Raw genomic sequence first — 11014 nt, 5'->3', positions numbered from 1 at the left:
TTGGGTGCCCAATCACACCCTAATCAAAGATTGGTGGCGACTCCTCGAACCTTATATTTTTATCGTAAAGGAATTCCCAATTTTTCGAAACGAGAGGTTTTCTAAAAGCGCACTGTTTTTAATTAAAAAATCAATTGAAAAGATAATAATTAAAAATGACGCGGTTTTCAAAATCTCGCCCCCACCCCGGTTTAAAAAATGTTTCGACATTAACTTTACCATTAATCCCCAAATTATGGGTCAAAAAGCTAAAGGTTTAAATACAGGGATAGATCGAGGGGACAGGTAGTGACAATCGCTCTCATTAAAAATTGAAAATTATCATATATTTTAAAATATTTTTATATATTTTATATTAAAATATATTTTCACCCCCAAAAATTATATAAGTTCTTCATCTCTTAACATTTTAATATTTCACCCAACATAAAGTTCTATGTTCATTTCTATTTAAATATAGTAATATATCAATATATATATTATTTTAAAATTTAAATATGATATTTTAAGTTTATAATATTGATTTTTTGTATTGTTTTTTATTTGATTTTTTTGTCATTCTTTTAACTTTTATTTAATTTTATTATTGATTGTTGATCTAACCAGTAAAAACTATAAAAAATAATTTTTAAAATTCTCTATTTTTACTATTTTTATCAAATTGCCCCTTAAAAATTGTACATATAAATAATTGAGATTTATATTGTTCAAGTTATGATAATCTTTTATTTATTCATAAAAGTTAAAGATCAAATTAATCAAAATCCTAAATATAGGGAACTAAAAGTTATTTTATCTTTTTTATAGTTGTCATGTCAGTACTTAATGAAAAAATGAATATAAATTAATAAAGAGATTAAAATCTTTAAATAAAAAATAATACAAGAATTAAATGTTATAAAATTAAAATATAATAAACTAATTTTTACAATAATACACATATATAAATTAAACCTAATTTGTCTCTAAACTTTAGAACAGTGCAGATAAACCCTAAAACTGAAGAGTCGGTCTTAGAGGCAATTAACCTTGGCCCTATAGTTAAATGGAAAATTGCCTTCAATTCCTCCCAATTTAAACTGTGGAATTAAGCCATTTCAGTCCTTTTGTGAGATGGAAAACTTGCACTCTTAGATTCTCTCGAAAATTAATAATAATTTAATATAATTCTTTCCTAAAACATATAACTTTATCTCAACCTTAGGTACAAATTTCTTGACTTCACTTCTAATTTTAAAGTTAATATATATCAATGTAATTATCAATTTTACTATAAAATGTAAATTTTATTTTGGTGTGTTTAATAAAAATAACTACATTAAATTAAAGTTAATGTCTAGCACCAACATTTACTATTAGATTAATTTACAATTTGACCATATGTTATCGGAACATATGACAAAATTAACCCTCATTCAAAACAAAAATATTTTATTTGAGCTTATTAAGTGGCTTCACTAGTAAAGGAAAATATTATTTTTGATTAAAAAAATTTAGGTCAGGAGTGACTCCCCCAATTCAGAATCGAGCATATCTAATATCAATTATGATTTACATAAGAATTTACAAATTGTCCACCAAGAGTGACGATGGTAGGATTCAAACTTGGCCTTACAAACTCAAATTCCTGAATCCCAACCATTTGTACCAATACTCATTAACGAATAGAAACTACCTTATAATTATTATATAATAAAAAAATATTTTATGTTGGGAACCTTTTGAAGAGATAAAAAGCATTTAAAGTGGTTTGAGAGGTTGGAAGGACTAAGAGAGAAGAGGATGAAAAAGAAAATTGTGGCAGCCCAAGTCGTATAGGGCATAGAAGAGAGTGGGCGCCGCACTGGTCCCCAATCTCCGTTCGAAACTATCACACGATCTGTCCCATGACCCTCACAACGTATTTTCATTCCCTGCCCACAATAATAAAAGCGCCATTAAGTTTCCCAATAAACTTCCACCGCACAAAATCTTAAGACGTGAACCTCACTCCATTAACATATTCCTACTTAACTACTTAAGCCAACCCTATTTCTCTTGTGAGAAAAGTACACAAATAGTCCAATGATTATAGATTGTTATTTTGTCCATTGAATAAAACGTATTGCGTTGACTCCTCTAACTATTAAAAGTTATAAAATAATCACATGTTATTCATATATTCTAAACTCATTTTTTCATTAATGAATTAACGACTGCCTGAGCTGAAAGTTAATATGGACACTGTGATATGATAAAATCTGATCTAAAACCATTTAAGTTGTATTTTATAGATTGAATCTCTGTTTACATTATGTCGTCGAGTCAGTTCTTTAAACTTTATGTCGTCGAACTAGTGTCTAAAAGTAATGAAGGTGTCGATAGACATCATTAAAATATGATTTTATCATATCTCAGTTAGTAGGTTAACATCCAACTAATGCGATCATCTAAGTTTTAATAGAAAAAGACTAATTTAGAATATGTGAATAGTCAGGTGATTATTTTGTAACTTTTAATAATAGGACTCAACAAAGTAGCGTCTTATAGTCGAGAGACCATTTAGTAACTTTTAATAGTCGGATGATTCAACAAAATAATACCTTATAATTGAGGGATAATTTTATAACTTTTAATAGTTGAGAGACCTAATAAAACAATATCCTATAGTTGAGAACCATTTATGTACTTTACCCTTCTCTTTTTGCAAGCTTCATTTGTTTTACAACCTGTATGTCTGTCTATATTTTAGCCATTTTGTTGGTATTCACCTCCCCTCACATGCCTCTCCCAACGCTTTCTAAGGTCCTTTCCCTCCCCTTTTCAAGTTACAATCTCAAGGCTAAGGTCCTAAGGACATCGGTCCCCATTCCATTATCATATTCACTCCAACAGAAATAGCATTGCTTTTGCTTTCATTTTCACTCCCTCTAATTCTCTAACCGCATATTATCCGTTGGACTTTACTTTTTTAAATTGAAATCCCAACATATTTTGATTTATGTTGTAGAGATAGTTAGAGATGGACATGGGTCGGGTTTTGGTCCATCCGACCCGACCCGAGAACAAGAGAGCATCCACCCGAGACCCGACCCGACCTGATCAAAACAATGTTTCATTCGACCCGACCCGAATATATGATATAGAAATTCGACCCAACCGACCCAAAATAATAAAAAAATATTTTTATTCAATAAAAACAGTGACTTAATTGAAAAAATATTTATATAGAGGGGTATTATTATAATTATCCCTAAATATATGGGGTAAAATTATATTTTTTTTCGGGTCGGGCCGGGTCGGATTTTTTTCACCCTAAACTCGAACCCGACCCGAACCCAATTTTTTAAAAAAAAAATCCGACCCGATCGGGTCAAGTCGGGTCGGAACCCGTCGGGTCGGGTTTAAATGCCCATCCCTAGAGATAGTTTTGTCGGTATATTAAGAATTTTTAGATTATATCGAGTTTTGATGTCTATATTGGGTTTTGGAATACAAGTGATATCATGTACTTGTACTTCTTCGTGTTTTCTACGTTTATAGTGGATTATTAATCATCTTGCCCGTGGACTTACGCAAAACCGAACCACATTAAATCTCTCTCATATGCATGTCTTATGTTATGTTGATATCGTTTTGGTTATTTTTTCGTTAACAAATTTCTAACACTTCTATTAATCATTTAATTGATAAGTTTTATTATTTGACCAATGTTGATTATTACGTCTTTGACATGGTAATTAGTGATGTTGATGTGATAATTTATTGTATTGATATGACAATTAACGTGTGAATGATGACATGATAGAATTGTTGAACTGTTTTTTTAGTCGACTTTAATGTCATACTTGATTTTAATTGAAAGTTCTAAAATTTATTTTATCTTTAAGAAAAAAGGCAATAATTTAAGAAATTATTAAAATTTGTAAAAATTAAAATATTCAAAAAATAAAATATTATTTTTTTAAAGAATTTAAATAAAAATTACAAATTGGTAAATTATAAATATATAAAAAATACAATTTAATATATATATATATTATATATATATATATATATATATATATATATCATAAAAAAATTATCGATTGTCTCTCGTCGACATGAGATTATTATTATTCTTTAAATGTATTTTCAATGAAATTAATATTGTATTAAAATAAAAATATAACTTAAATTATAATCAAATCTTCTACATCAAATATTAAAGAGCATGTCACAAGCTTGATCGATTTTCGATACTTTACATTTTCTTATATGTAAACTGATACAAGAATTAAATTTACATATGAAAAGTAAATATATATAAAAAATAAATAAACAATTAAACTTTTAATAAGAATATATAATTAGGGGTGGCGAAATTTTAGTCAACTCAAAAAATATTATTTTTAACTATCAAGTTAATTGAATCGAGTCATTTATTTTTAAATAAAATTTGATAAATAATTTAATATTTTATTTAAACTTTTACAACTTGAATATTTAAAAATGATAAAAAAAAGTTGTGTAAATATCTTTTGGACCCCTCAATTTTAAAAATAAGCAAAATGATAACTCTAAAAAACAAAAACAAAATTTCTTCAATTTCTTTTTAAAAATCCATAAACTTAATTAAAAATACTTGAAATATTCAAAAAATATTAGAAAAACACTAAAAACATTCAAAAATTAAAAATATCAGAATGTATAAGATGATGACATATAAACTAAAAATTTATCAATCTCAAACATCTATTTTCACTCATCGAACGATATTAAATTTATGTAAAAGTAAAAATAATTTACATTGTGAAAGTAGATTCTAACCGGTGTATATATATATATTCAAGTTGACTAGAAAGGGGAAAAAATAAAAAGCGAACAAAACTTGTGGGGTACTCATTAATATTTAATGTAGAAAAATCAAAAGTTTATTACTATTCTAATACAAGATTGATTTTACTGAAATCATGTTTAAAGAATAACAGTAGAGAGACAGTCGAGAACATTTTAGATGAAAGTGTTGAGAATTTTTAATACTTCAAATTCTTAAATAAGAAATAAAGTAACTAAAAATATGGTAAGTGTATGGCGCAATGGCATAATTAAACCAAAATAAAAATTGAAAAGGAGTCCAAACTGTCCAGTTCACCACTAGTACCACTTTGATTCGAAATATAAACAGCAACCCTTTGGATAATTAATGGCACAAAAATAGAGTAATTAATAAAGCATGCTTTATTTCTCAAGTATGGAGTGATGTACACCTTAAACTGGTTTGGAGTATTGGTGATGGCCGAAATATTGACTTTTGGAGGGACGCATGGCTTAGCGATGTGGGTCCTTTGAATTGCTTTGTTTCTAATCAACCCGATAGAGAGGCACTCCCAAGTCGATCGGTAGCTTCAATGGTGGACGCAAATGGTCTTTGGCGTTGGGAATTGTTCAATCATATATTACCTAGCACTATTATACAGAGGCTGGCAGCAACGATGCCCCCATGGCAGTGCAGGAAACTCGATGTGCTGGGGTAGAAGTGGAATTTTGACCGGTGCTTTACGGTTAAGTCGGCATATGATATGAGGCAGGAATGCTCGGATGACAGGCCACACAAGGTATGGGAAGTGATTTCAAAATACCGTGGTTTGCAAAAAATTAAAATGTTTTTGTGGTTATTAGCTAACGATAGGCTTCTAACCAATACGGAGAGAGTAAGACGACACTTAGCTACAAACAATTATTGTGGAGTTTGCGGGCAACTGAGGGAAACAATAAATCATTTTTTTCACCACTGCTTGTTGGCTATGGGAATCTGGTCCTCGGTAGTTAAAGATGATAAATTGCATGATTTTCTTTCACGAGACATAAGGAGTTGGTTGCAAATTAATATTGTCTCTCCGCGATTTTATGCACGAGATGAACAGGATTGGGACTTATTATTTGGTTCGATCCTTTGGTTGTTATGGAAGAATCGCAATAAAAGGATTTTTGAACCGGATTATATTGAACATGAATCTGTTTTGGAACAAGGCAAGCGTCTTTGCTTCGAAGCTAACCGTGCACTTGCTTCTTCTATGTCGAGGAGTCAGGCTTATCGGCAGGTTAATAGGACTGTTCTTTGGTCTCCACCGCCTCCGAACTGGTGTAAGATGAATACAGATGAGTCCCGTAAAGCTGAAAACGGATTTGTGACTTGTGGGGGTGTTCTCCGTTCCTCGAATGGTGATTAGCTTGTTTGCTTCTCTAAGGTAATAGGTATATATTCTATCGTTGAGGTAGAACTATGAGGTATTTATGAAGGTCTTTCTCTTGCATGGAACCGTGGGAAAAAACAAGTCACGGTAGAAGTCGATAGCATGGAGGTTATTCAGATGCTTCAGGGGAAAATCAAGAGATTCGTTCTTATCTCTTCTTGACCGAGTTTTGGAGTTATTAAATCAGGAATGAAATATTACTTTACGTTATGTAAATCGGGAGGCGAATAAGGTAACTGACAAGTTGTCGAGGATCGTTGCTGGCCGAGGTTACTCTCAGTCGATTTTTCACAGTCCACCGCTGGAGGTTTTTAATCTAAATACAAGAGGAGACTACTGCTTGTAACTTGGAAGCAAGCATCTAAGTGCTAGCCATTCTTTTCTTTTATTCACCAAAAAAAATAAAGCATGCTTTAATTCTATGGCCAAAGACAAATTAATTAATCTAAACAAAAAAGGATTAACGCTAGTGCTGTACAGAGCTTTTGTTAGCAGTAAGCTTTCCAGCATGGAACCTAAAACTCATCCACTCAGGAACAAAAACGAAAAAAGAAAATCAGGTGAGAAAATCCTGGGGACTACACAGCTCTTTCCTCAGCCTTTGAGTGAAAAGCCTACAAGCATCCATGCTCAAATCAATGGCGGCACCTAAAGCCACGAAAGCCGCTGCATCCTCCGTACAGTTCACGTGCTGCACACTCACCTCCACGCAAGGCTTGCTGCACTTCCCTTCCCCTTCCACGCCAGCCGACATTACGAACCCTCTGTACACGCAATACGGCCAGAGTCCGTATCCGAAATCCCCGCTACTCCCAGGACTACACGCCGGCGATGTTGCACTCCCCGGCGTGCCTCGCCCGTTTTCACCGCTGTTGTTATTGTTTCCGCCGCTGCTGAGGTCAATCACGAACTTCCCGCCTTTACTCGAACTCAGTGTCGACTCGGCTAAAACAATCGCCGCGTCGCTCATATTTGGAATGAGTTCGAAACGGTAACCGAGTCCATCGGAGGAGCCACGCTCGCGCCACGCCTCGAGACGGCCCCAAGGTTTCCAGGTTCCATCTCCCGGACGGAGAATAAGCCATGAACCGGGATTAGAACGACTGACTCGGTCCGAACCTGGTGAAGCCACGAATGGTGTAACCATCGAAGCGGCGGCGACTGGTGAACCGGATAAGTCGTGGACCGTTATTGACCAACCCTTTTCGTTCCTTCCCTGACCTTTCCCTTACGCTCCCAAACGAACCTAGCCAACTGCGAGAGCTACTTGGCTCCGACTGTAAAGACCTGTCGGATTTTAACTAAAATATATCAATCCCAAGTTTCAAACTAACTTTACATAGTGAAAATTCATTCTCATGAATAGTATTCAATCAAAGGCATAATGCAATTTATGAAAATTGACCTGGATCGCTGATTCCGGTCGCCGGTATTTCTAAAACTGAACTTACAAGTGAAAACCGGTTGTTGAATATTTCCTCGGATCAGGAACACTTGAGGGCTGCATTCCGGTTCGCCGTCGAACTGAAAAAACGAATCTCGGGTCGGGTTCCGCTTTAACAATCAAGTGAAGCTGAGCAGTTGATCCTTTGTTAGCTTCTTTCCCAACCGAAATCCACCCATTGTGGAAAACGCAAGCCCTGGATTCAGTTCCCGCCAGATCCAACGGCAACGACACTTTCCCCAACAGACGACCCGAGTTAAGCCCGCAAGTACTCCCACCCCGGCCAGTGTAGATAGCGATTTTGAGGGAAGGCTTGGCGGAAAATATCGACTTCGCCGCGAGTTTGTCGTTGTCGGCTTTGCTGAGGTGGAATGTAACAGCTTGGTTTTGCAACTGGTTCTCGGGGAACTGATTTTCCGGCGGAATGTAGGGAACGACGGCGGTTTGAAGAGGGAAATTCTTAAGCTTAATCTTGACAAAACAAGGCGATGACGAAGGGTGAACCACGGACCGCGCCGACTTAGACGCAACCGGAATCTTCAGAGCTAGATTGCCAACAGTAATTCGCACGAAAGGGCAAGGGTCCATTGCTTTTTCCCTCTTTTGCACTTGCCCTTTCTCTTCAAAAAGAAAACACTCAGAGTAAACCGTTTAAGCTTGAACCGAAGAATGTGGGTACGTTCATGTTTGTTTCGCCATTGTTGTTCTGTTCAGCTTTTCAAAATCTCCGAAATTTTACTCGAGAAGAAGAAAATACAAAACCTATGGGAATTTCGATTAAGGGTTTGGGACTTGGGGGAAAAAGGATTTCAGATTAAATATTTCAAAGGGGTGGATGACAGCTGTGTACAGGGTGGCGTTAATTGCCAGAGGGACAGGGAGCCGAGTCGATCTCACCTAACCAAATGGTCGGCTCCACATATTATGTCATGTGACGAAACTACCCCTTATCTTGTTTCTTTTGACAAAATTACCCTTCTCATGTACTAATCAGATCTCACTTCTATTTTAGGAAACTGTTTTTCTTGGGGGAAAAACTTATTTTCAAAATGTCAGTTTCGGTTGTATAGGTATATAATATATGGAGTTTTTACGAAAATATCACTAGTACACCTAATAATTATATGTCAGACACCTGTCATCCGGCTTTTTGCGGGGTTCTATCAGAGTTGACGTCACGTTAATAAAAGCGCGGATGACCATTCGTGCCTTCGCGAAATTTCTAACACGTACGTAAGGCGTGGATCATTATCATCGTCTTTCCTTTAATACCCCAACCGTCAACCTCCCACATTTATGGGAACACGTCTATCCCCTCCCCTCTTCCCATAAATATAATACCTAAGCACAATCTCCATACCATACTCAAATCTCAAATCCTCTCATTCTTCCAAGTATCAATCTTTCTATTAAGAAGGTAAAATATTTTATTGTATTATAATAAATCAATAATTTATTATTTTATTAAATTTTATTATACTAATTTTTTTTTATTAATTTTTGCAGTTATAAAATGAAAGACGATTTGTTACGTTTAGATGAGAATCATATCTCGAGGCATTTTGTCGATACAGTAACAATTTTAAATTTTGTTGTAATTTTAATTATTGTTAATGTTTTTTTTTTAGTATTAGTTTATATTTTAATTTTTATAATATTTACTAAATTAGGGGAGAGATCGTATATTAGATCCATTCATTCGTAACCTTAAGTTAGATATACCTACTCGTGTATGGCAGTATTTAGTCGATGTTGGATTCAGTTACGTAGCAAAATATGAAGGGCATTATAACCTTGAATCCAACCTTATTTCTACATTGGTTGAGAGGTAGAGACCAGAGACACACATTCCATCTTCCGTGTAGAGAATGCACAATTACGTTGGAGGATGTTTTCATGCATTTGAGGCTAGTGTATCTTGGAGGTGTCCCGCCTAATTTCAACGGTGGTTGAATACCGTTAAATTGGTTAGATACAACTTTCCAACATTTGAGTCGCGACGCCTCCGAGGAGCAGGTTAAAATGTATGAACGTGCTTGCATATTACAACTCATAGGAGGGATCCTGATCCCCGAAAAATCGTGCAACCAAGTTTATTGTATGTGGTTGCGTCACCTCGCAAAATTTCATCATGCTAGCACACTCAGTTGGGGCTCCGTAATTTTGGCATTTATATATAGGGAAATGTGTCGAGCAACTAACTATTGAAAAAAAGCTATCGGTGGATGTCTCATTCTTCTCTAGTCTTAGGCATGGTATCACATGTCATTTTTTATGTCCGGCGGTGAAAAACTCGTTGCTCTTCCCGCTATTATTGAAGTAATTTCAATATTGATTTCATATATAAATAATTTTGTTGAGTATATAAAAAAAATTATTTCATTGAATAGGTGGTCAAATGCAAGAAAAGATCATCGAGATTAACTCTGAACAAGTTAGCTTGAATCCCTTGAAGAGATCGCGAAATCTATGTGATATGAAATAATTCATTGGTTCTAGAGAAGATTGTTACAGACATTCCATTTGATGCAACAATTCTTTTTTTGTAGATCTGTAACTAATATTGGGTGATAGATATGATCGTTTTGTATCCAAGTTTGAGCTTGTCTCCTTAGCATGGCAAAAAGTGATTCTAAACAAAAATGTCGTTTTAACCAAAGCCGTTACTGGTAAATGGCGTGCCCCCTTTAAGGTCGAATTGATAGCCTCAACCAAGTTGGTCGTCATGTGTCTATATCGATATCCACCATCATATGCATTTGTCAACATTTCTTTGTTGATGAGGTTGATGCAATTGTATCCTTCCTCGTTCTTTCCTCGCAAATCTTGAAGCATGGACTCAAATGTTTCAGGTAATAATTCTTAACATGAGCATCAAATATAGAGCTTACGGTTAAATTTCCATAAAAAAATAAAAATGATTGAGAAATAAAAAAAGCAATTTTTTTACATACCCATGCGTATAAGTAATTTTGTTCATCATTCTTCTAAAACTTTCCATGATAGTTAGGATCAATGTGTCGGGTACAGTACCGATGTTGGACATAGGGTGGTTGCCACATTGGACCCAAAGAATCCATTGCTACTTTGATCCCAGCTTCGCAATCTGAAATGACACATATTTTTTCCTTGTGACAATATGTAAGCGTAAGTTTTTTAGGAAAAAAACCCAAGAATCTATATATTTTCTTTCAACAATGGCAAAAGCAATTGGAAGAATGTTGCGATTACTATCTTGGACAACTGCCAATAGTACAACTTGCAGTATTTCACAGCATTAATGCACTATGATTAAGTCCAAAGAAGCCGTTATAATTGGGATCGATCGTGAAACACTTGATCATTGTGGTATGTA

The 11014-nt window shown here is 34.6% G+C and overlaps 1 pseudogene; it reads right to left on the bottom strand.

Annotated features, from left to right (window-relative positions):
* Positions 1-6558: 6558 nt before the first annotated feature.
* Positions 6559-8430, bottom strand: LOC120209547 (annotated as a pseudogene).
* Positions 8431-11014: the final 2584 nt, after the last annotated feature.

Source organism: Hibiscus syriacus, unplaced genomic scaffold (genome assembly GCF_006381635.1).
Source record: "Hibiscus syriacus cultivar Baekdansim isolate YM2019G1 unplaced genomic scaffold, ASM638163v2 tig00019141_pilon, whole genome shotgun sequence".
Lineage (NCBI taxonomy): Eukaryota > Viridiplantae > Streptophyta > Magnoliopsida > Malvales > Malvaceae > Hibiscus > Hibiscus syriacus.
This window is presented reverse-complemented; position numbering and strand designations above follow the sequence as displayed.